The sequence below is a fragment of the Nuphar pumila genome, chromosome 6 (assembly GCF_984573655.1).
Source record: "Nuphar pumila chromosome 6, dmNupPumi1.hap1.1, whole genome shotgun sequence".
NCBI classification, from domain to species: Eukaryota; Viridiplantae; Streptophyta; class Magnoliopsida; order Nymphaeales; family Nymphaeaceae; genus Nuphar; species Nuphar pumila.
Genome location: NC_143254.1, coordinates 69,006,548 through 69,033,600, shown reverse-complemented (window position 1 = coordinate 69,033,600; position 27,053 = coordinate 69,006,548).

Here is a 27,053-nt window from a genome sequence, read left to right as displayed (position 1 = left end):
TAAGAATTGAACCTCAAAGATAGGAATGGAAATTGACATTTCATTTATAAGCAAAATTGATAGCAAAGACTAAAATATTTACAGGTATTTTTGACCAAAAAGGTCGCAAAAGATTTAGGCTGACTTGCCCTTACAGGATGGTTTGGTAAAGAAAAGGGAGGATAACAGAAAAGATTCTAGTATCATCGACTTTTTGAATGATCTGGAAAAGGCTATATCCGGGCGGTGGGCTGCTCTTCAGTTTTCTCTTCTATCAGAAGGTGTTTATCGATGCAGTCCTGAATGATATTTTTCAGAACGAAGCAGTGCTCTGTGTCGTGCCCCACTGCTCGATGATACTTGCAGAATTGTTCCTTGAAGTTGCCCAAGACTACTGAAGGATCGACAGCTTTTGGCAGACGAATCATATTCTTTGTGAGCATATATTCTAGAACCTCATCGAGTGTCTGCTCCAAAGGGGTGAATTCGCGATCAGGACCCCAATCCTTGCGCTTTGGTTTTTCCTGATTCTTTTTCCGCTGCTGAGAATTAGGTTGGGAAGGCTTATTGTTGTTGGAAGACCTTCCTTTCTAACCTCTGAATCCTTCTGAATTGCTGACATGATCATCCTTGTTGCCCTTGTCGTCGGATGAGGGACCAGCGGAAAGAGTGAAATGGGTTTTCTTCTTTGCATCTTGATTGCCCCTTGTCAGGGTGGTATCGTCATAGACTCTGTTATCTATTCCCATCTCGAGCCATTCAGCTCGCTCAGTCAAAATGACTTGGAAGGGTATGGGAAAATGAGGCTTTTCAGGGGTTGTGAGAAGTTATTAAGGATGAGTTGAAGAGCATGTTCCTCTGAAATGGGGGTTCTCATCTTGTTGCAGGTATCTCTCCACCTACGAATGAAATCTATGGCCTTTTCCTTGTCATTCTGCCTCAAATTGCATAAGTGATTGAGGGTTGGCGGCGCCTCAGTATTGAACATGAATCTCTCTACAAACAGGTTGACAACTTTATCAAAATCTCGCAGCTCGACAGGGTTGATGTGCTCTGCATACCACTTAGCTGCTTCCCCTCCAAACCGCGAGGAAAGCACAAGAAGAGGGCCCAATTGTCTTCACTAAACCTGGCACATTCGGCGAAGAACATTGCGAGATGGGCCTTTGGGTTGCCGGACCCATTAAACTTAATAAACTTTCGGGGGAGATCCTCCAGGCTGCTATCCCCATCTAAACCAAGGTAGAAGTTCTGTCTGGTATATACCCTCTTTCCCTTATCTCGAATCTGCAGATCTTTGACCATCTTAGTCAATACTTGAACTGAATCTTCTGCCGGGACCCCATCTTTAGGTTTGTTGACTGATTCAGGTTCTTCTGTCACTTTCTTGGGTTGTCGCAGATATTTTGGGATGAACACAAACTGTTCTTCCTCGGAATCCTCTTCTGCTGATTCTGTGCCCTTAGATGTGTTGTCATGTTGGACCCTCTTCTTGTTGATCCTGACACGCTTCTTTACTGGCTTTCTCTTGCTCTTAGAGGATGTCTTCTTTAAACTTGCCCCAGCTTGCTCGGACATCATTTTTGCCATCATCTTTTGAAAGATCTTATACATTGCTGGGTCAACATCATCTTTCTCTGAATTATGCTTTCGGGACAATCTGGAAAAGCTTATTTCTTCCACTTCGCTGTCATCGTGCCGCTGAGCTGCCCTTCTTCCCGCTCTTGTTTGAACCATGATGAAATCTTGACGTTTTCTGAAGAAATAAATGAAGAGTTCTGGACAAAGAATTATTATTATTTTTTTTGAAAGGAAGAGGGATAGTAAAAGAGAATTTTTAAAAGATCTCTCGATAACAAGGATTTTATATGGAGAAGATAGAATGTATGAAGAAGACAAGACCTTGACTATTTTGAAAAATTGCAGGCAGGATCAAAAAATTTAAATAAATCAGAAGAAAAAGAAAGAAATATGCCTGGACTTTTTGAAAGATAGGAAGACTGAAAAGACATGTCCAGGTTTTTTAAGAAATGAAGGAATAAAGAAATGAGAAATATACAATCTTGGACTTGAGGAAATAAAATAATTTTTATGAAATACATATCCAGGGTTTTGAAAAATAAAAAGTTTTTAAGATAATATCTACAAAAGAATCAATTTATACAAGCAATGATGCACAAAATAGTACTCCCTAGAAGCTGACTCTAAAATGCAATAATTTGAAATGGCTCGTAGGACCTTAAACCTAACTCTAAGGTTCAGATCATCTGATTTCAATCAAGATACGCCGATATACTCAAGCCGAAGCTCGAAGTACGTGGCATAGAAATATTCCTCCGGTTCTAAGGTAATGGTTTCCCAACATCCTTGAGCACCTACCGATATACCTCGGACTATGGCCCTTAGGTACATGGTAGGGGGGCGCGAACCCAAATAAGTGGTCCAGTTGTGAAGCTCTCTCCCGAACTATGGTTCAGTGAGACAGCCCAACAACGTGAAGACCGGGACAATATAGGTAAGGAGGTTTTCAAAATATGCTCAACATGCAAGAAATCAGATGGCTCTAATGCAAGTCCTTAAGGGGTAGATTAAAATGAAGAGAAGCATACACTTGCATACATTGTTTTGCATTCAATCCCTAAAATTGAGGAGAGATGTATTTCAGACCTAAGTCTAATGTGAGCAAGGAATAATCTCCTCAATATGGTCCTACCAAACCATACTTAAATCCTATATGAAATGATGTCAGCTTAGGACAGAGTCTAGGCTCCTAAGTTTTGCATGAAAAATAAAGCTGACATTTATAGAATAAAGACTTAGATAATATTAAAGCAAAAGAAAAGGCATCAAATTCGATCGGACGAAGACGAGTCCCATCACGGTCGCCAAAACTGTGATCATCGCAAAATTTTTCATCTCGTAATATCCTCTCTCTTTCTTCTCTTTTCCTTTTCCAACCTCTATTTCCTCCTTTTTAAAGGGAGAAAATAAAAGACAGAAAGAAAGAGAGAAGAGGAAAAAAAAAAAAAGAAGGGAAGAGGAACTCTTTTGCGGGGTCTCACTTGACCTTAATTTTAAAAATATTTGAGAAAATAACTCGCCTCCGTTTTGAAATATTTGCGGGAAAACTGGGAGACGGGATTCGCTCGTCGGTACGAGGTTCGACCATTCCTGGCACCTTTACTAGGGGTAATTGAACCATTCATGCCTTTTGCTTTGCTAAGAAATTATCTAAGATTTTATCCTAAGTCTAAATACACAAAGAATCATGCTTGTGCAAATGCAAGGATGTATGCTCTTTCGAAAAAATGATTTTGGAAATTTCTCCAAGTATTTCTGAGATGAATCTAATGAGGGAGTGAAGAAATGGTTTTTAACTCAGAACTTAAGATTTAAAGTTCTAAGTTTTTGGAATAATAAGAGTTTTGGGAAAATAATCTAGACTTTTGAAAGAAAGGATCTTGAAATTGAGATAAAAGGAGGAGAGAGGAAACTTCAAAGTCGTAAATGGACTTTGAATCAGAATAGAGATGAAATGGAATTGAATTCTAACTTTTGAAGTTTGAAATCAGAATGAAATGTGGAAAAAATAGAATTGAGAAATAGAATTGATTTGAAAGTTGGAATTTCAAGATGGAATTTGAATCCAAAGTCTGGATTCTAAATAAAGTTCAAAATTGAATTCTGGATTTAGAATCTGGAAATAGGAATTGGATTTGAAATATGAAATGAAAACGGAATTGAATTCTAATATTTTAAATGGAATTGGATCCGAAATTTGGCATCCAAGATGGAATTTGGATCTGAAGTCTAAGATCCAAGGTAGAACTGGGTTCTGGATCCTAGAATGGAATTAGATCTGAAGTCTGAGATCCAAAGTGAAATCGGATTTTGGATCTTAAAATAGAATTGGATCTAACATCTGTGATCCAAGATGAGGTTGGATTTTGGATCCTAAAATGGATTTGGATCTGAAGTCTGAGATCCAAAGTATAATTGGGTTCTGGATCCTAGAATGGATTTGGATCTGAAGTCTAAGATCCAAAGTACAATTGGGTTCTGGATCCTAGAATGGGTTTTGGATTTGAAGTCTGAGATCCAAAGTAGAATTGGGTTCTAATCCTAAAATGGATTTGGATCTGAAGTCTGAGATCCAAAGTAGAATTGGGTTCTGGATCCTAAATGGAATTTGGATCTGCAATCTAAGATCCAAAGTAGAATTGGGTTATGGATCCAAAATGGAATTTGGATCTGCAATCTGAGATCCAAAAAGTGGAGGTTTATACTTGGAAATCCGGATCCGAGAATGGGTTTTGGATTTGAAACTGAGATCCAAGATAGAGTGGGATTCTAAATTCTAAGAAGAATTTGGATCTGAAGTCTGAGATCCAAAAAGTAGAGATTTATAAGTGAAAATCCGGATCAAAGTTGAGATTAGGATCTAGCTTTGGGTTTGGATTCTGAAAGTCCGAATGGAACTTTTAAAGATGGATCTAGGTTTTGAAAACCCAGATTGAATTTTAAAACTTTAGGAAGATTTAGATTTTGAGATTCAAAATCAATCTCAAACTGTGATTGAAGATAAGAAGATAAACTTGATTTTGATTTTGAGAAGGAATCAGAAACTTCAAAGTTAAATTTGAACTTTGAAATTTTGAATTTTGAATTGAATTGGAATTTTGAATATAAAATGATTTTGAAATTCCAAAGTCAAATTGAACTTTGAAATTGAGATAGAATTGGAATTTGAAATAGAAGTTTGAAGAAAGATGTTCAAAATCACTTGGGTTTTTGAAAGGAAATTTTGAAAATATGATGCAGTTCTATCCTAAATGATGAATGACTTTAAAGAATTTTGAAATTGGATTTTAAAAATCATATTTCTTTCTTTACATGAATTGAAATAAGATGAAAAATATAATACATCCTTGACTATGGTCATTGAATGTATTATATAATAATCTATATTTAAATTCAGGTGAAGAATAAAACATATTTTTGTGCTTTTATAGAGTTTAAAATGAAATTAACTCTCAATATACCCTGACTATGGCCGTTGGTATATATTTTGAGCCAATTTTAAGTTAAACTCTAATAAAAGAAAGAAATATTTGAAAAATATGATGATTTTTGAAAAGGATCCAGTGTGGATCCAGTGTTATTTTATAAAAGATAAAAATACTAAGTCTTGTTTACATCCTGACTATGGCCATTGATGTAAATCATCAACTTAAGATTAATTACCTCTTATGAAATGGTGCACGTGTCATTCGTGTTGCCATTTGTGAGAATTTGAGAAATAAAGGCAAAAATGCATGAAAACAAGCAATTCATGATATTTTACAATGCTCATTCATTCTATCTAAGACCGGAATGTAAAGAATTCTTATTATATTTATTTATTACAATGATTTAAACTGAATTTTGAAATCCTAATCTAAGAAGGACATCAACACTTCTGGAGATTCCTGCAAGAAAGAAGAATTAGTACCAAGCCAAGATAAAAGAAGATTATAGGAATTAGGCTGTGAATGCGAATATAGATGGTTTATTCTAATTCTAGCTTAAAATGTCACATCAGGCTAAAAGAGGTACATTGCATATTCTTTATTTATGAGAAAATGTATATATGTATATATATATATATACATATATATATAGATACATATATATATATACATATATATATTCATATATACATATATGTATTTGTATATATATATATAGATGTATATATATATATAAGCAGATACTATAAGCAAATGAGGATCCATATATGAGAAAGCATATACAAGACTCTGAAAGACAAAAAGATGGTAAACTGCGTATTTTGTGTAGAAATTTTGCTAAAAGAGTGACTGTTATAAGGACAACTAATGTGTGGTAGGTCTGAAAGATAAACCACAACAATGCCTTGGTATTGCTGTAGATACAAAGGGGAGTATCACAGTAGTGCATAGGCACTGTTGTAAGTCTATGAAAGGCTACAGCAGTGCCAAGCACTGCTATAGGTGAAGATGAGTGTGGGGACAACCCATAGCAACAAGGGGGTGAATTTGAAGAGGTCATAACATGCAGTATGTAGGTATAGGTAATGGATGTGGAGGTACTTCCATGGAAGTGCACAAATAAAGCTATGTGCTGAGAAAAAAAATGTGCAGATATTTGAGCAAAATTCATACTTGTAACTCTCCTTTCTTCAGCTTCTTTGTGAAGTTCTACTTCATCATCACTGTATGATACTAACAATCTGACCTAGAAAAGAGGCTCCCTGTCATGTTGTGCTTTAACCGAGCTTATGACTTGCTATTGATATATTTTGATACTTTAGTATCCATTTACTTCAGAAATAAAGTGGCTGAACTGCCCTGTGATCTGATTCCTTACAGCAGGAATTATCAGAATGCAGAGTATTCCTAATTCTTCGACATATCCCATCAATCTAAGAGGCATTCTTCGAGAACCCTATAGGATGGGGTCACTCACACAATATGGCTCATATACTTGATGTCCCATCGGCGAATCAGAGGCTCTAGGTTGGAGTGATACCTATCGAAATTGCAGATCATCTTTTACAGAATGGTTTTATTGACAACGACCGATTAGCCATGACATTAGGCTGATGACTGTAGTGATATCGCAATGGGTTAAAATTCAGAGGTGCCAGTGAATATACATAGGGGAACGGAGGCAACGAATATAAAATTTTAGCGAGCACATAATACAACAACCATTGTGCCTGATGAAAATCAACCTGTATGAAAGGAAAAAAAAATACATATCTCACGAGATATAAACTTCCAACAGAAAAAAAATATGACTTACACTCTGATCGGAACATGTGGGGACCTCATTTTGAGTCACTAGATGTTTAAATTACAAGGTTGGTGCCCTGTATAATGAGTGGAAATGATTCCAGCTCAAACATTTTTCACACAGCATGCTAAACTGGTATTACAGATGGATGATCAAGGTATTGCTGTGAAGACACCACACACGAGGTGCTTCTGTAGATGAAGGAAGGTGTGCGATGGTGGTAGTGGAGGCAAAAAATGGTGATGTTGTGTACATGCCACAGTGGAGTGGCGATGTGGAAGATGCAGAGATGTATAACCCACCCCCATAGGTAAGAGTTCTCTCGGTGGGCCAGACCAATACTCCAAGAATGCACGTAAGTAAAAAAAAAAGTGGTTGAATAATCTGTATAAAAGCTGGAAAAGATATCTATAACTTAAGACAAAAAATAAAACAAAATGGCATATACTCCTAAAAGACAGCCATGGATGTTTGTCTACTGATGATCTAAATACACAGGAGAGAAGAAAGGAAGATGTAATTGGAAACTACCAAAAAAAAGGGGGCCATACCTGTCTCAGACTAATAGGATTTCAACTTCTTCTTTTTTATTATTATACTGATACAGATCATCACTTGCTTCTAATATGAGAGGCAAAACTGCAAAACTGATTATCCACAACACTTAATGACACACAGTCATTGAATCCTACATTGCCAATGGGGATTGGGTGACATGCTGCTAGCATATCAACCGATAGACTATAGACATATTGCGAGAGGCCTACCATCGCATTGGTCATTGGTGCTGGCAGGTTCTCAAAATTCTGGCAGCATTTGAAGATATAAGAGGTAACAGGGGCCATGTTTTATGAGGACCAAGCCAGCAAACATTGAAACGCAAGCAGATTTAAACAGATTGTGAATGCTCTTAGAACTAACAATCAACATGAATAAAGAAATAGACAGAGCCTAATGATAGAATTGTATCTAAATGGGAAGAAATATAACAAACAAGACTAATAAACAAAGCTAAAAGAAAAGAAAAAAAAATAGATCACGTAAGTGTAAATGCAGTGAAAGAAAAATGTTAGCCATCATCATACAATAGCCTGAAATTGTGAAGTCATTGCGTTATAGGTCAGTAGTTGTAAATCACAGCAGTACCGAGAATTGATGGAAAATCGGGACCGGGATTCAGATGAATCTCGTCAAATTATTAAATCTGGGCCCAAAATCTCGTAGTGCAGACAAACCAGAGATGTAAGAAGATATGTTGGAACATGATATTCCCTTGTTATTGCACAAGGAGGCATTTGGATTGCTATAGGCAACCGAACATCCTCCGTGGTGCATTGATAGGGGCCAAAAACAGAAGGAACAAAGAGGGATCTTAGAGAAAATCAGATAAAACGGGGCTTATCGTGAATTAACGGAGGATCTGGCTTTTTGTAGAAGAACGAAACTGGTCCTCTGATGTTCTCGACACCTTATGATTGTATTCGGGCTTTAGGGGATTGAAGCCAATTAAGCGTAATGAACTCCTTAGCTATCGTAACTTGGTGAGAGGCAGGAAGACCTTCGCGTAGTTCATCAGAAGGGATCAAAGAAGGAGAATGAAAGAGGTAAAGAAGAATCGATGGATCTTGATGAAGGATGTCAAGTTAATGGGCGCTGGATGGAAGAGAAAACTCGATTATGAATGGGGTGGAAACTGGATGTTGATCAAGGGTTGTATGAAGAAAAACTTGATCCCTTGAAGAAGATGGGATGGGTATTAGCAAGGAAAATGGATGATAAATGGATTCTTGCAGAGAAGCTCTCAGTGACGAAGATGCTGATAATGGATTCTTCGATCATGGGTGAGGACCTCTTCTTAAAGAAGAGATGGAAGGTTCGAGTGAAAAGCTCGTTGGAGATGGAAGGTGAAGATCAGAGGATTTGTTGAGGATCGGACGATGGAGAGAGAAGGAGAGAGGCGCGGGAGAGAATCCGTTAGAATTTTCCACTTTTTCATAAAAGAGGTCCCCTATTTAGGAAATTTTTATAAAATGGTTTTAAAAATGAGGTTTCGGCAAAATGGCTTCAAAAGGCTTAAAAATCCTTCGTTTTTCTTGTAATTTTTCTCATTTTTTTTGGTTTTTTTTTTTTGTTAGTTTTCAATTTTTTTGTATTTTTAGAATAAAATCCTAAAGTTTGTGAGAAAACAAAGATTAAACTAATTTTTTTGGTGTTTTTGTAAAATATTTACAAAAGAAGTTTTTTTGAGAACTCAAGGCGATTTTTGAGGAAATTTCTTCAGAAAATGGATTTGTATCTGGATTTTTAGGAAATATTCGAGGTTTACAACCTCGAACTGAGAAATATAGGGTTGGGGATCCGATGGGATACCAGATGGATAGTCTGAGCTTCTCAAAATTTATTTTTGATATTTTTAAAATTTTAATTTGAAACTTTGGACAATGAGGCTCAGATTTAGGTTTTTGACACGGAATCCAGATCCGAAATCAAGTTGGATACATCAATATGGAATTTATTTCAGAAAATCTGAAGAATAACCGAATTTTGGCTTTGAAATTGCTTTTATCTTCTCAGAGAATGGGGGTCAGGGGCAAAAGGGTTATTTTTACAAAACTTTGAAAAATTTGGGGTGTTCACAATCACATGTACAGTTGCACTGCATCTTTGAAATACACCTGTAAACATGTTCTAACTTATCAACCTACACAATGAAAACAAAAAGTCAGTAAACTAATAAAAATTAAATCTAAATTACATCTACAATTAGTGTTAAACTAAGTCTTCAATTAAACTATAGTTAAATAAGTGTAGAAAACTAAATATACAACTTCTAACTAAACTAACTAAAAAAATCAATTCTAATTAGTCTAACTAACTCTAATTCACTAACTACATGCTAAGAAATACTAAAAATTATCGAAAATCACACAAATAACTAAATGACATAGGACCCAAAATTTAAAATCCCGAAAAAGCTCTTTTCACAAAATGCTTAAAAACCAGACCAAATGAACTCGGATTAAGCTGAAATTTGGTCTACAGGCAGTTAACACATGGATGTGAAGAATAAAAAAATAATTTTCAGAAAACTCTAGAAAAATCAACATAAAATGACGAGTGCCAAATACGATAAAAAACAGTTTGGAACTTCAGTGCACTATTCATTTACTTAAATCCACTAATGACCTTTTGACTTTAAACCATCAACAAAAACAATCTTGAACTATTCCTAATCTACTGCTAAAATATAACAAAGAACAACAATTAAGCTAATTTATAAAATTAATAAAAGAGCCATACAACTAATGGTAAACCTAATCTAAACCTATCGTTAATTCTAATCTAAGTAAGACACTAACCTTAATCTATCTTAATCTAAGTTATAGTTCTAATTACACTATCTACATAACTGAAATGAATCTAATTAAACCTAAAGTATTCTAGCTAATATAATTAACTAACTAACTAATCTAATCTAATATTAATTCTAAAACTTAATGAAAACACGTATTATCCTAATAATATGACTAGGGTTAGCTTCTAACTAATGTAACTAACTATCTAAGGGTTAGTCTAACTAGGACTAGGGTACGGTTAGGATTAATTAACTATGGGTAACTAACTAACTACGGTTAGATACCAAGGGTTAGGAACTAATTAACTAACTAGGGTTAGGGTTTTAGATAGGGTGGCGGTTTTAGGGTAGGGCATTGAATTACATGCCACCCTATGGATTAACTATACCTAATAATTACATATTAGTTACTAAAACCAGAATGCAAACCAAATGTAACTCCTACATGAAAAGTAAACTAATATCATGCACGATTGTAGGAATCTAAGCTAATGCAATAAATTAATTACTATTAAAGCAATGCTAAGTCAACTAATGAATTAGTAAATAGGGCAATTAATTGGTAGATCGCGAATTGAGTAATTAATTCCCCCTCCCTTCTTGCCTTAAAAACTCATAGGAAAGATTACACTTTGTAAAAACCGCCCATCTGGTTGGCCCAAACATTTTTCATGTTTTCCTAAAAAGCAAGAGAGCCATTTTGAAACCTTTCCAAAGACATCACACACGTTTTTGTCAAGAAATTCATAATTCTTTCCAAACGTGTAAAGGTAAGAATTCATTAGATTTTGGCTGGATTAAAACCAATTAAAGCTTTCCTTCAACTACAAATCATGAATTTAGGAAGGGGTATCTTCATACCAAAAACGTTTCCTCAACTACAAAGACCATAACGCCCTTAACTAAAATACATGATTAACTACATAACTAATTTAAACTAAGGTTAAGCTAGCTAAAATTAGTCTATACACACATAATCAAAAGGATATACAGGAGAACAAAAAGTAATTGGAACAACCTAAATTAATGACTACAGAAAAACCAAATCAGCTAATTAAATTGAAAAGGGACTAACCGAATTCTAATAAATCTAACTATACTAATAATGGAATTATAGCTATTCTAACATACATTAAACCTAACATGCTATTACATCCAGAAGTTAATAAAAAAATACTATGAAAGCAAAGACTACATTACTTCTACAAAACGATAGTACTAAATTAAATTGAACTAACACAATGACATTAACTAAGAAACTAATTTAAACTACAATAACACATAGTAATTACAGGAATTTTAAACTATGAAATGCACAAACTAAGCTAACGAATATCAACACTATGCTACAAAATAATTAAATAAAACAGAAAAACGTTGAAGCATAAATCTATTACAATCGACTAACTAGAACTAAAACAGAAATTCCTCTACAACTAACACTCCGACCAGATTAAATCTAAACAAAAATTAACAATTAAAACTAATTTATCAGATTAAAAGACTACAAAAAACACCACAGCAAACTAACATTAAACTAACTATTTTAACAATCCTAAACGAATCGATCTTCACATTTATACATTAAATTCAACAAGAGCTAAAACGAAATCAAAATTAAACATCTATTCTACACAATCAGACCTAAATATTACTGGAACATAATGGGAAACACGCAGGTATGCAACAGAAAATCAAATCACACGCCTAACTTGAAGATCAAAATTTCAATGTAACTCATGAGTCACAAAGAGAAGAAACGCCTAAACGACCTCTATGTGCTGGTTTCAAGTACAACCTCTATGCTAAGGTTTAGACACAGCAAAACACACAACATACCGAAAATCAAATCAAATCACAACACACTAACACGTTGGGTTTTAACTAGACGCAGTGGATGAGAAGATCTAACCTCCAGGGCGATCCGATGACTGAGGGGAAAGGCAGAGTGGACTTTGCTTGACTTCACACTGCAAGGAACCTCGGTGATGCTGTCTAACATCTCTTTGTTGTCTTCTTTGTAGGAATCCACAAGTGGTGGTGCTCCGAGGTTCAGGGTTGGCCGACCATGGAGGAGCGGGACCTCCACCATGACGGATACACTCCAGCTGCAGCTACAAAAATACAACCTCAATGGTTAGTTCCAGCAGAGAGAGAAGAAGGACATGATCTGGAAAAGAAGAGAATGGAAGAAAAAGATTGGGCATCTCCATTGATGTTGGCATGGCTTCCATGGCCAACCGTGGATGAGGAAGAAGATGTCTGAAGTGGGAAGCTGGGAAGAAGGCAGTTGTGAGCAAGATTCGTGCCCCTAGGGCACAAAAATCAAAGCAAAGACAAAGTGGGCTTGGCGTGTTCTCCTCTTTTAACGATTTGGGCTCTTTTGGCAATTTTCCAAAAAAAGGATTAAAAGCTAAATATTCACTAGGCGCCTCTTTCTAGAGGGGGGTTTTAGAAAATTAATTATAAAACATGTATGACTAAAGCTGGGGTGGATCTACATCAGTTTTGGTCTAGATCTAAAGTCCAGATGGACGGTTTGGATCCTGAATACCCGATTCAACTGCGAGGTTTGACCCACAACATTGTAAATGCAATAATTTCTTCATTTTAAGTCCGATTTCGATGAAATTCGAACCAAAGCTCTATAACATCATTATGCACCTAAGTGTGGACCTTAAACCTATAGAGGATGCATTTATGCAGTAAAAATGTGTTAATAAATTGTGATATTTATGCATCATCAAATACCCTCATGCTAGAATAATTGCTAGTCCCTAGCAATATACTCTACCCTCGCAATGAAGATATGGACTACCCAATAACATGAAAGCTCTTATTAAATAAATAAAAAAAACTAACTCACTTTTGTAGGAATCACGGTTGCATTTAGCACATGCAACAAGCCTTTTAAACCCCTGAGTTACCCAAGTGGACGAGTAAGGTCTGGTGAGGGTTTACAGAGATGCTATCCACAAACATCAATATCATGCATGAATAAATTTTCAGAAATACTAGGTAATTAAGAACTCATTGTAAACAAATATTTCATGTAATCTACATTCTCAAAACAATTCAGAAATTTCTATGCCACCACAGTAAAAATCATTTTTCTTTCACTTCTCTAAAACTGTAATTATCTATGAATTTTCTCAGAAAGTCAAGTATTATCATGTTATTACTCATTTATCCTCACCTGTATATTTTCTGCACAGTACTTTACAATTATTCCTAAGCAATGAATTTTTTCTCATTAGGCTCATTTTTTTTCTTTTGATATTCAATTTTTCACTCTTTTTCATTCTTCTAACTTTTGAGCACTATTTCAAATATCCAGTCTTGTGACCCGTGTAGCGAGCTTTGGGTCAGTGACTCCCAGGTCAGACAACCTTAGGGCACCATATACAAAGTATCCCTCGAACTTAATTGCTCGAGTCACTAAACCTTCTATTCTAGTAGTTTACGTATAGTCTTCTTCTCATCATGTGCAATGTCTCTATCTCTTAGGCTTTCTATGCAGTCCATGTAACAAGTTTTCGAATCGGTGGTTCCCAAACCAGATGGTTTTAGGGCACCAGGTGTAAAACACCCTTCAGACTCTACTTACTTGAACTACAAAGACCACAGATATCGACTAGACAAGAAGATGATCTCCTTCGTTATCCTTTTTGTCAAGAGACTCAAACACGTCAACTTGTGTCTGAGCTCCACTACTAGGAATCACGAAAACATCAATAGCTAAACGTAGCTCTATTCTATAAAGCTCATTTTTCAAAAACATCTTTCAATTGCTCATTTTTTCCATAAAACACACTGTGCATACTTATACTAAAGTGATTCAAAACTTTATACAATCAAATACTATCTTTCCTTTGAATTATTTCATAAACAACTACTCTATTCAGATGAGATCAGAGAAAAAAAATTCACATGGGGATTACCATTTTCTAAATTGTCAGATTATACAGACAAACACTCATATATGCTACAACTTATTCTTAAAAGACCTACTATTATGAGTTTTAAGCAATCAGACATAAAGAAAAATTTTAAAATTTTGTGCATGTAAACCATCTCCCCATGCTTGAATGACACTGTCCCTAGTGGTATACAGATAATGCAAACTTGCAATGCAGATGCACACTACAGAACAATAAAATGAATAAGGAGAAAGGATTGATACAACCTGGTATGCTCGAGCCTCTGAAGTTGTCGATTGAATGGACTTCGCACCACCACTATGCATGTACCAATGCATAGTTTTCTGCTAATCTGGTCAATGTTCTACTTCACATGTGCATTCTCCATGTCTGATTACTTGTTCTCATTCATTGATGGATCGGATGTTCAAGCATATCAACCATGAAATTCAAAACAAAAAAATGAAATCAAAACATAATTCAGAACAAAACACATGAATAACTACTACTTTATTTCTAATATACATATGATACATAAAGAAGAACAAATAAACAAACTACAAATTCTAACATCTAAATCAGCAACTAACCTATGTTAGAATTATTCTATTCAAGTAAAATAATAAACCTAAATCTAAATCTAAATCAACAAGCCTAGAACAGATATGATACACAAAGAAGCACAATGAACTAAATAAAAGTTCTAACTCATTAAACATCTAAACTATGTTAGAAGTACTCTATGAAAATCAAGCTACATCGAAATTAGCAGGTTAAATAACTAATCTATTTTACTCTATGTCAGAATAATCTAATTACTTTCTATGTCAAATAGTCTATGTCAAGCAATATCAAACTAAACTAATTATTCTATGAAATAAAAACAATTCTATTCTAAATCAGAAAATCAGTAAATACATGAAAACACTACTATATTTTCTAAGACTCACCTGTCTAAGTGATCATTGAAGCATGGAATTCAGTGAATCCTAAGAAAAACAACATGTGCATCCTATATTTTTCTAACTATGGTTAAATCCTACCAACTAAAACAAATAAAAACAACTAAACACATATTAACAAACTGAAATCTCGAAAATAATCAGAATATAATCGCCGTTCCTCGGCAACGGCGCCAAAATTTGGTTTGACTTTTGGAATGCATATTTTTTAAAAGATATTTTTCAATGAAAACAAGGGAAAATCGTCAACCAAAGATATAAAAACCGACTTTCCACAGAAGTGGCGAGTACGGGTCGAATCCACAGGGAACAGGATACATTCTGAATTAAATCTAAAATAACACTTTATTAATATAACAAAGTTTACAACTATGTCAATATTACAATTTAACTTAAATAACACTCTAAACTATAAAAATAAACTAAAGCAGGAAGCTAAGTCTTCTGCAGATCTCCAGGGGCAAAATTGTCTTTTCATCACATGTGCAGTTGCACTTCATCTTTGAAATACACCTATAAACCTGTTCTAACTTATCAACCTACACAATGAAAACAAAAAGTCAGTAAACTAATAAAAATTAAATCTAAATTACATCTACAATTAGTGTTAAACTAAGTCTACAATTAAAATACAGTTAAATAAGTGTAGAAAACTAAATATACAAATTCTAACTAAACTAACTAAAAAAATCAATTCTAATTAGTCTAACTAACTCTAATTCACTAACTACATGCTAAGAAATACTTAAAATTATGGAAAATCACACAAATAACTAAATGAGTGTTCTGTCCCTAAACAATGCAACAGTGGACTCTGACAGCTTTTCGCAAATCAAAGATTTGAGGGGTCAAACGAAATCCAATTTTTCCGAAATTACTTCTGTTCTGTAACTGACAGATCCAAAAATCTGACACATTTTACAGATTTGAAAAATACATTTTAGATCTCCAGATATTAGTGTTTCAAAATCAGGATAATCTTGGAAATCGAAGGACCCGAAATTTAAAATCCCGAAAAAGTTGTTTTCATAAAATGCTTAAAAACTAGACCAAATGAACTCGGATCGAGCTGAAATTTGGTCTAAAGACAGTTAACACACGGATGTAGAGAATAAAAAAATAATTTTCAGAAAACTTTAGAAAAATCAACATAAAATGACGAGTGCCAAATACGATAAAAACCAATTTGGAACAACAATGCAACAGTGGACTCTGACAGCTTTTCGCAAATCAAAGATTTGAGGGGTCAAACGAAATCCAATTTTTTCGAAATTACTTCTGTTCTGTAACTGACAGATCCAAAAATCTGACACATTTTACAGATTTGAAAAATACGTTCTGGATCTCTAGATATTAGTGTTTCAAAATCAGGATAATCTGGGAAATCGTAGGACCCGAAATTTAAAATCCCGAAAAAGCTGTTTTCACAAAATGCTTAAAAACCAGACCAAATGAAATCGGATCGAGCTGAAATTTGGTCTAAAGACAGTTAACACAAGGATGTAGAGAATAGACAAATAATTTTCAGAAAACTTCAGAAAAATCAACATAAAATGACGAGTGCCAAATACGATAAAAACCAGTTTGGAACTTCAGTGCACTATTCATTTACTTAAATCCACTAATGACCTTTTGACTTTAAACCATCAACAAAAACAGTCTTGAACTATTCCTAATCTACTTCTAAAATATAACAAAGGACAACAATTAAGCTAATTTATAAAATTAATAAAAGAGCTATACAACTAATGGTAAACCTAATCTAAACCTATCGTTAATTCTAATCTAAGTAAGACACTAACCTTAATCTATCCTAATCTAAGTTATAGTTCTAATTACACTATCTACATAACTGAAATGAATCTAATTAAAACTAAAGTATTCTAGCTAATATAATTAACTAACTAACAAATCTAATCTAATATTAATTCAAAAACTTAATGAAAACACGTATTATCCTAATAATATGACTAGGGTTAGCTTCTAACTAATGTAACTAACTATCTAAGGGTTAGTCTAACTAGGACTAGTGTACGGTTAGGATTAATTAACTATGGGTAACTAACTAACTACGGTTAGATACCTAGGGTTAGGAACTAATTAACTAGGGTTAGGGTTTTAGATAGGGTGGCGGTTTTAGGGTAGGGCATTGAATTACACGCCACCCTATGGATTAGCTATACCTAATAATTACATATTAGTTACTAAAACCAGAATGCAAACCAAACGTAACTCCTACATGAAAAGTAAACTAATATCATACACGATTGTAGTTATCTAAGCTAATGCAATAAATTAATTACTATTAAAGCAATGCTAAGTCAACTAATGAATTAGTAAATAGGGCTAATAATTGGTAGATCACGAATTGAGTAATTAATTCCCCCTCCCTTCTTGCCTTAAAAACTCAATAGGAAAGATTACACTTTGTAAAAACCGCCCATCTGGTTGGCCCATACGTTTTTCATGTTTTCCTTAAAAGCAAGAGAGCCATTTTGAAACCTTTCCAAAGACATCACACACGTTTTTGTCAAGAAATTCATAATTCTTTCCAAACATGTAAAGGTAAGAATTCATTAGATTTTGGCTGGATTAAAACCAATTAAAGCTTTCCTTCAACTACAAATCATGAATTTAAGAAGGGGTATCTTCATACCAAAAACATTTCTTTAACTACAAAGACCATAAATCCCTTAACTAAAATACATGATTAACTACATAATTAATTTAAACTAAGGTTAAGCTAGCTAAAATTAGTCTATACACACATAATCAAAAGGATATACAGGTGAACAAAAAGTAATTGGAACAACCTAAATTAATGACTACAGAAAAACCGAATCAGCTAATTAAATTGAAAAGGGACTAACCGAATTCTAATAAATCTAACTATACTAATCATGGAATTACAGCTATTCTAACATACATTAAACCTAACATGCTATTACATCCAGAAGTTAATAAAAAAATACTATGAAAGCAAAGACTACATTACTTCTACAAAACGATAGTACTAAATTAAATTGAACTAACACAATGACATTAACTAAGAAACTAATTTAAACTACAATAACACATAGTAATTACAGGAATTTTAAACTATGAAATGCACAAACTAAGCTAACGAATATCAACACTATGGTACAAAATAATTAAATAAAACAGAAAAACGTTGAAGCATAAATCTATTACAATCGACTAACTAGAACTAAAACAGAAATTCCTCTACAACTAACACTCCGACCAGATTAAATCTAAACAAAAATTAACAATTAAAACTAATTTATCAGATTAAAAGACTACAAAAAATACCACAGCAAACTAACATTAAACTAACTATTTTAACAATCCTAAAAGAATCGATCTTCACATTTATACATTAAATTCCACAAGAGCTAAAACAAAATCAAAATTAAACATTTATTCTAGACAATCAGACCTAAATATTACTGGAACATAATGGGAAACACGCAGGTATGCAACAGAAAATCAAATCACACGCCTAACTTAAAAATTAGAATTTCAATGTAACTCATGAGTAACAAAGGGAAGAAACGCCTAAGCGACCTCTATGTGCGGGTTTCAAGCACAACCTCTATGCTAAGGTTTGGACACAGAAAAACACATAGCATACCGAAAATAAAATCAAATCACAGCACATAAACAAGTTGGGTTTTAACTAGAAGTAGTGGATGGGAAGATCTAACCTCCAGGGTGATCCGACGACTGAGGGGAAAGGCAGAGTGGACTTTGCTTGACTTCACACCGCAATGAACCTCGGTGATGCTGGCTAACATCTCTTTGTTGTCTTCTTTGCAGGAATCCACAAGTGGTGGTGCTCCAGGGTTCAGGGCTGGCCGACCATGGAGGAGCGGGACCTCCACCATGACGGATACACTCCAGCTCCAACTGCAAAAATACAACCTCAATGGTTAGTTCCAGTAGGGGGAGAAGAAGGACATGATCTGGAAAAGAAGAGAATGGAAGATAAAGATTTGACATCTCCATTGATGTTGGCATGGCTTCCATGGCCAACCGTGGATGAGGAAGAAGATGTCTGAAGTGGGCAGCTGGGAAGAAGGTGGTTGTGAGCAACATTCATGCCCCTAGGGCACAAAAATCAAAGCAAAGACAAAGTGGGCTGGGTGTGTCCAAACCTATTTTTCTTCGCAAAATTTTCCCCGTCTTTCCTTCCTTGCTGAAGAGAGAGGAAAATGCTTTCGCGATTCAAACTTGACCGGAATTTGGAAATTGTTTTGAAATACTCGCCTCTGTTTTGAAAATTGCGGGAAAATCCATGGGATGGGGCTCGACCTGTCGGTACGAGGTTCGACCGTTCCTGCTGCCTTTAACAGGGGTAATCGAACCAAGGACCAAAATTGTGCTTGACTTAGTTAAATCATCAAAATCGTGTTCTATCCTAAATGCACAGAGAATTCAGGCATGTGCTATGAGATTTTGCAAAATGTTGGTTGAGAAAAAGATGATGTATGCTTGGAAAACATTGGGAGTTGAAAAACATTTCTCAGGAAAAAGGTGGAAATCAGTCTCTCAGAAAATTCTGATGAAAAGGATTTGAAATCTTGACAAAATTTATGAAGATTTGGGAAAATCATGAATGGTTGAAAATCCTGGGAAAATGGAAAGAATTTCTGAGAAAAGGGTAAACATTTGAAGGGAAAATGCTTGTAAGGAAAACTCCAGCTCTAAAAATTTTCTTTGGAAAATGATTGAAGATTCATAGGAAAACTTTTGGAGAAGGAAAGTTGAATCTTAGGAACTTGAAATTCAGAAAATTTTAGCCTTGAGAAATTGGAAATCGATCTTGATTTTTGAGAAAGGTGAGAGACTCCATTTTGAAAATCTTGAGAAAATAACCTTTTCTATGAAAACTGTGGAAAAACTTGACTTGGGAAAACCGATTTTGAAAAATTCTCGGAGTTTCTTAAGAAATCAATTTCTTGAGAATGGAATTTTCTTGAGAAAACCAATGATTTCATGATGCAAATGATATGAGTGAATGAATGCACTTTGAAAAGATTTTCTGAGAAATTTGTTGGAAAATGTGTATTAAGTCAAAATAAATCCTTCACATATTCTGATTGTGGCCATGAACATGTTCAGAGCTTAATTGATTTAATGCACAATACTTTGCAAAATTGGAAATATGATGTGCATTTTAAGATAGCCTAAGAGTGTAGGCTCAGTGTGACTAGTAGAAAGATGATGGATCTGGGTCTCATCCATATTCCAACTAGGGCCGTAAATATGGACTCCACCGAGTTCATCAACTCTCTAAGAGTTGGTGCACGTGCCATTCGTGTACATCCATAGTGCTTTTGAAATAAAATGCATGAATCACATAAACATGATATTGCAGGAATTGAAACTATATGATATGCATTCTAGTCTAAGCAGAAAATTAAATCTCTTATTCCAAAATTTACATTATTACATCACTATGAAATAAAGGGAAATCACAGACTTCAGTTCCTTTTTTTTAATGTCCCTGCCAAACTTGAAATGGGGTTAGTTCAAATATGTGGGTTTTTCCAAGATTTTCCAATAATATTCTGAAATTATTGGATTTAATTAGATATAAACCCTATTTTCATGCTTTCTTGATATTTGAAATAATGTAAGTGCAAGAAATTCAGTAGAAGATAGTTTGAAATTCGAAATTGTCATCAAAATGACCAAAATACCCCTATTATTAAGGTTACACCTTTAAAATCAGGGTTTTTTGAAGGAAATTTTGGTAAAATTGAGATTTTGAAATTCGAATTGAAACAAATGATGATGAAATACATGATGAAACATGATGACATGCTGCTTAACACCTTAGGACTGTAAAATCAGAATTTGACATTTTGCAATTCATCCAAAATAATGAATTTCGCTTGGATCCGAGTCCCGCGGGGCCCTGTTTTGATGATATGGCTAAACCGAGCCTCAAATGAATTCCAGATGCTGTCAAATTCGGTATGGAGCATCTACCTATTCTGATAAACAGCCTAGAATGCTAAAACTCACGAAATGACATGGTTTAAATGCTAAAATTTAAAGAAAATCCTAAAAAGGGCGGATTTTACCTACGGACCCGAACCAAATGTAACACTTAATGCAGTAATACAAGAATTTCACCATAGAAACATCTGGGATTTTGCAGACTGATAAATGACATGAAAATAAACAATTTTGTTATTTACAGCCTCGCGATTTGAACTACGGTGAGTTCGGTAACAAGAATTTGGTTCTGACGGAGGCAAAATCTACCTAATCCGATGTAAAAATGCTAAAAAAATAGCAAACGCCATGGACATTTCTAATATTTAATTGAGAAACTACTGACAGATTAAGGAACAACTTTTATATTTATGATTTTGGCATTTGATCAACAGGAACAGAGATAAAAATGCGACATTACTTGCCTAAATCAATAGAACAGACAAATGTGACAAAACAGAAGACTGACAAGGAAAATCCGAAACAGATATCAAAACTGTTCTAAAAATCATAAGCTTTCATATGCAAATAGAGGACATCTCGAACATGACATTTACTTTTTACAGATTTGGATTTGAAGCAATACCCAAAGAGAACCCACCGACTTAAGTCGATCCAAAATCTCAGAGACCCAAATCAGGCTCTGACACGTGTCTCAAACTCTCAGATTTTTGTAAGACATCAAAAAAATTCAGAAAACTATGATAAAATCATCTTACATACTATACATTATCCCAAGTTCAGGACAATTTTTGGATAAAAAATCGGACCTCATATGCGAGAGATCTCGATTTTACAAGTCGGAAGTAAATTTTCAAAATGTATCCCGGGTAACAAAACCCGACCTACCATTTCGAACATTTACTGCAGTAAATAAATTCAAATCATTCAGAATTTTTGGCAGATGTCTAGGGACACCTAGGGACGCGTACTGTGATTTTTTTGGCATTTGTAAAGAAAAATAAATACATGAAATAATGAGTGGACTGACTGACAAAAACAGGAAATTACAGAAATGAAGCAGAATTGAAACAAAGGCTAAAAAAAATCTAATTAATTCCTAAAATATACTAAATCAACAAAATGAAATATGAACTAAATCTAATTAATGCATGAATGTTAAAATCATCAAGAAAGCATAATTTTACTTTTAATATATGTCGCTTTATGAGAATAGCTCGATCCATCATTCGGATGAGCTCTTTCTTCAAAACGAAAGTGCAAATCAAGACAAAGGCATTATTTCGATAAAACCAATTAGAATAGAGGTGCACCTTGTGTTCTAATGCAGCTTTGGAACTCCCGAAATGAACGGTTATCAACGGCTTCTTTCGTTCTTCGATCCGAGCCTCCAAGGGTTCACGAAATTCGATCCGCACGCCTAGGTTGAGTTGGAATTGATACGAACAAGGTTAGGTCTTCAATGCACCTTCTCAACTGAGCCCAAAGGGGGCATGAATTCCAAAATTCCGAAACCGTGTAGTAGGGCACTCAGAGTGAAAATGCTAAATCCAAAAGGGAGCTCCCCTAGGCTGGGCGTGGGGCCTTGTATTTATAGAAATTTTTAGAAAATTTTGAAATTCAAAGAAGCTTAATCTGAGCCCTCCATGTGGCGCCATCTCAGAGCATGCCATTTTGATTTTTGAGAAAATAAAAAATGAGAATTTTGTGGGTGAGACACCTCAGCGGAGGAATTTGGAATTTTTCAAAAAGCTTGCTTGATTTTCTCTGCAGGAGGCTCCCAAATGGCGCCACCTCAGAGGGTGCCACCTGGGGTTTGAAATTCAAAGTTTGCTTTTTGCAGGCAACCCTCATGTGGCGCCACCTCATGGGGCTATTTTTATTTTGAATAAAATAAAAAATGAAAATTGAGGCAAAGTGGGGCTATGGAATGGCGCCACCTCAAAAGGGAGTTTGAGGTTTAAAGTTGGAAGCAGTAGGAGCATGCCATGTGGCGCCACATCAGAGTGGCTCTTGACACGTGTCAGAAGAACAGGGCAGTGGGCTCAGAAGGTGCCACCTCAGAGGAGTTTGAATTCTACTTTTTCTGATGAAAGGAGATCTGGACATGTGGCAGTCCAGGATGGTTCCATACCTGACAAGTGTCAGCTTGCTAGAGGAGGTTCTTCAGATGGTGCCACTTGAGGGAAAGTTTGAAATTTAAATTTCTGCTTTTTCTAGAGGAAAGGAGAGACTGACATGTGGTGACATCTCAGAGCATCCACATTGACAAGTGTCAGAAGCTGGAGGAGGTAGAAAATGACATGTGGCGCCACCTCTAGGTGAACCCCACGCTGACACATGGCAGATAAATGGGAGGAGAGAAAAAGACAAGTGGCGCCAATCTAGGGACAAGGCTCCTATATTTTTGGGTTTTTCAAGATTCATGTTTTTCAAAAGAAAAGCCTATGTGACATCACCTCAATGTGGGTCCCACATTGCTTCTTTATTGAAATATGGACAAGACAGTAAAACCTCTTTTTGGAATTTTCATAAAATCTGGACTAATTGGCAAAACAGAAATTTTGAAAAGAGTTGGCCCCTATAGGGCGATTTTGTAAAAGGAAGATATTTGAAATTTGTTGACAAAAGGGCAAAATCTGAGATGAAAGGGCTAGAATCAAAATCCTTATCGAAAATTATCCAGATTGTTTTCTTGAGAAAATATTTTGAAATTCAGAGTCCTGGGGTTAAAATGGAAAGAATTGACAATTTTGAAGACCCAGGGTTTTGAAATTGATTTTAAAAAGAGTTGAAATTCAAATCTGGATTGAAAATTTTGAAATCGAGAGTTCTGGACCTCGAAATGCCATGCTGTGCAGTGCAGTGATATGAAATGCTCATGCAATGCTATGCAATGACATGTCTTATGAAATATAATCTTGAACCAGGACTTGGAGATTCCTGTCTCCTATCAGGAATAGAATTTTGAACATCTGAGCTAAAAATACAGAAATTTTAAGAGTTGCAGATGCAATTTAGATTTCTGTAAGGTCTGGGCTCAGAAAATGACCATTTTGCCCTTCGGCGATTTCAAAGGCTGGATGATGATGCTTGGTGGAAATGTTGGAGAGGTGAATGAAAATTTGGGGTGTTTATAGATGCCCCTCTTTGTTACTAAGCCGGCTTGTGGCCGAGCTTAGTGGCAAAGAAAAACACACCAAATTCGGGCTATATAAAAAAATGCCCCAGTTAGAAGGATCTGACTGGGTATGAAGAAATTAGCCCGAGGAAGATGGTAGATATGAAATGGAGAATGAAGAGGAAAGATTCACTCTATGAGAGCGAAGTTCAGGTTTTTTTGCCCTTAACCTGGATGGGACAGAAAATGCTTCGTATGACACGAAGCTCAGGTTTTAACCCTTGACCTGATTGGGGAATGGAATATCTCATCGAAATGAGACTCAGGTTTGTACCCTTAACCTGATCGGGCGGAGAATGGAATACCTCATCAACGAAGGCTCAGGTTTATACCCTTATCCTGATCGGGTGGAAAATGGAATACCTGATCAACGGAGGCTCAGGTTTATACCCTTATCCTGATCGGGTGGAAAATAGAATACCTCTTTGAATGAGGCTCAGGTTTATACCCTTATCCTGATCGGGTAGAAAATGAAATACCTCTTTGAATGAGGCTCAGGTTTATACCCTTAACCTGATCGGGCAGAAAATGGAATACCTCCTCAAGTGAGGCTCAGGTTTGTACCCTAATCCTGATCGGGCGGAAGATGAAATACCTCTTTGATTGAGGCTCAGGTTTGTACCCTTATCCTGATTGGGCGAAAAATGGAATACCTCTTTAAAGAAGGCTCAGGTTTATACCCTTATCCTGATCGGGTGGAAAATAGATGAAATACCTCTTTGAATGAGGCTCAGGTTTGTACCCTTATCCTGATCGGGCGGAAAATGAAATATTTGGAAGGTGAATAAGACAACTTTTCTTGAAGAGAAACGAGGCGATGGAAATGGAAATGTAAGAGGCAATTTTGGAAGATGATCAAGACGATCCGATGAATTTTTCATCAGTGTGAAATATGAATAAGGTAAGGAGTAAGACAACTATTTCGACAACGCGAAAGATGGATATGGCAATCTTTTGATAAGGTAACTCTTTCCGCAACGCGAAAGACAGACAAGGCAAACTCTTTCAGAGAAGAGTAAGGCAACTCTTTTGACAACGCAAAAGATGAATAAGGCAATTTTTCCCACGAAGAATAAGGCAACTCTTTCGGCAACGCGAAAGACAGACAAGGAAAACTCTTTCAGGGAAGAGTAAGGCAACTCTTTTGACAACGCAAAAGATGAATAAGGAAAATTTTCCCACGAAGAATAAGGCAACTCTTTCGGCAACGCGAAAGACAGACAAGGCAAACTCTTTCAGAGAAGAGTAAGGCAACTCTTTTGACAACGCAAAAGATGAATAAGGCAACTTTTTCAACGGAGAATAAGGCAACTCTTTCGGCAACACGAAAGATGAACGCAGGTGATCCAAAGGAACAAGGCGATTCTTTCAATAACGTGAAAGATGTCAAAGGCAATCCAAAGGAACATGGCGATTCTTTCGACAATGCGAAAGATGACAAAGGCAATCCAAAGGAACAAGGTGATTCTTTCGACAACACGAAAGATGATAAAGGTAATCCAATGGAACAAGGAGATTCTTTCAACAATGCGAAAGATGACAAAGGCAATCCAAAGGAATAAGTCAATTCTTTCGACAACACGAAAGATGATAAAAGGAAATCCAAAGGAGTAAGGCGATTCTTTCGACAACGCGAAAGATGACAAAGGTAATCCAAAGGAGTAAGGCGATTCTTTCGACAATGCGAAAGATGACAAAGGTAATCCAAAGGAGCAAGGCGATTCTTTCGACAACGCGAAAGATGACAAAGGCAATCCAAAGGAATAAGGTGATTCTTTCGACAACACGAAAGATGATAAAGGCAATCCAAATAAGTAAGGCGATTCTTTCGACAACACGAAAGATGATAAAGGCAATCCAAAGGAATAAGGCGATTCTTTCGACAACACGAAAGATGATAAAGGCAATCCAAAGAAGTAAGGCGATTCTTTCGATAACACGAAAGATGATAAAGGCAATCCAAAGGAGTAAGGCGATTCTTTCGACAACGCGAAAGATGACAAAGGTAATCCAAATGAACAAGGCAATTCTTTCGACAACACGAAAAATGACAAAGGCAATCCAAAGGAGCAAGGTGATTCTTTCGACAATGCGAAAGATGACAAAAGGCAATCCAAAGGAACAATGCAATTCTTTCGACAACACGAAAGATGACAAAGGCAATCCAAAGGAACAAGGCGATTCTTTCGACAACGGGAAAGATGACAAAAGGCAATCCAAAGAAACAAGTCAATTCTTTCGACAACGCGAAAGATGACAAAGGTAATCCAAAGGAACAAGGCGATTCTTTCGACAACACGAAAGATGACAAAAGGTAATCCAAAAGAATAAGGTGATTCTTTCGACAACGCAAAAGATGACAAAGGCAATCCAAAGGAACAAGGCGATTCTTTCGACAATGCGAAAGATGACAAAGGCAATCCAAAGGAACAAGGCGATTCTTTCAACAATGCAAAAGATGACAAAGGCAATCCAAAGGAACAAGGCGATTCTTTCGACAATGCGAAAGATGACAAAGGTAATTCATTTGGAGAGAGGGTTAATCTTTCAACAACGTGAAAGATGATAAAGGCTATCCTTTCGGAGAGAAGGCTAATCTTTCAACAACGTGAAAGATGATAAAGGCTATCCTTTCGGAGATAAGGCTAATCTTTCAACAATGTGAAAGATGACAAAGGAAAATCTCTTGAAGGGGTCATGATGCATCAATATGGACATCAAGCTCTCACTTAACGTCAGGATAGCTAGAAAATATTGTCAAAATGTTGAAAATTTATTGTTGATTCAAATTGAAAATGATGCTCATTGTTGTGAAAATATTCCTTCTCTTCTACCTGAAGTATTACCTCCAAACAAGATTGACTTCATAGAAT